At 32.5% G+C, this 560-nt stretch overlaps 1 protein-coding gene across 1 annotated transcript in view; it reads right to left on the bottom strand.

Moving 5' to 3' along the window:
- The window catches only part of LOC107551091 (POU domain, class 2, transcription factor 1-like), a 45204-nt gene that overhangs the window by 42952 nt on the left and 1692 nt on the right, over positions 1-560 (bottom strand). The gene's annotated exons all lie outside the window — the stretch shown is intronic.

The following is a 560-nucleotide window of genomic DNA, read 5'->3' as shown; positions in this document are numbered from 1 at the left end:
AGGTCGGTGGAGAGGGGGAGTGGGGGGGGTTAATAAAGGCCTTTTGAAGTGAAGCGAAGAGTTTGTGTAAGAAAAATATCCATTTTAAACTTTATAAACCGGAATCTCTAGCTTCCACTAACTGTTGTACACACGTTCACAAGAGAGTGATGACGTAGGACGTAGGTATGAACTATCCCTTTAAGTGTTGTCCTCTTAACCCTACTGAATCATATTTAATGCATGAAATTCTAAATTATCAACATGATCAAAACTATTTAAAAATCTCTAATACATGAGTAAAATCATTAGCATTAGCAAAACCATGTTAAAATGTACACTGTAAAAAATTATTGTGATTTTAACAGTAAAAGACTGTCCTAACCCTAACCCTAACTGGTTAACAGTAAGTTTACATACTATATTCGGTGAATAAATGTAATTACTTTTAATGTAATTATACAGTAAAATACTGTAAAGAGTGAAAAAGAAAAAGTCATTGTAATATTTACAGTGACAAACCGTAAATTGACACTCCCAGAATTCCCTGCATGACACTTCATATTTGATGTTTTTTTTTT

The sequence above is a fragment of the Sinocyclocheilus grahami genome, unplaced genomic scaffold (genome assembly GCF_001515645.1).
Source record: "Sinocyclocheilus grahami isolate Dianchi unplaced genomic scaffold, SAMN03320097.WGS_v1.1 scaffold414.1, whole genome shotgun sequence".
NCBI lineage: Eukaryota > Metazoa > Chordata > Actinopteri > Cypriniformes > Cyprinidae > Sinocyclocheilus > Sinocyclocheilus grahami.
Note: the sequence above shows the minus strand (reverse complement) of the source record. Positions and strands in the feature narration are given on the sequence as shown.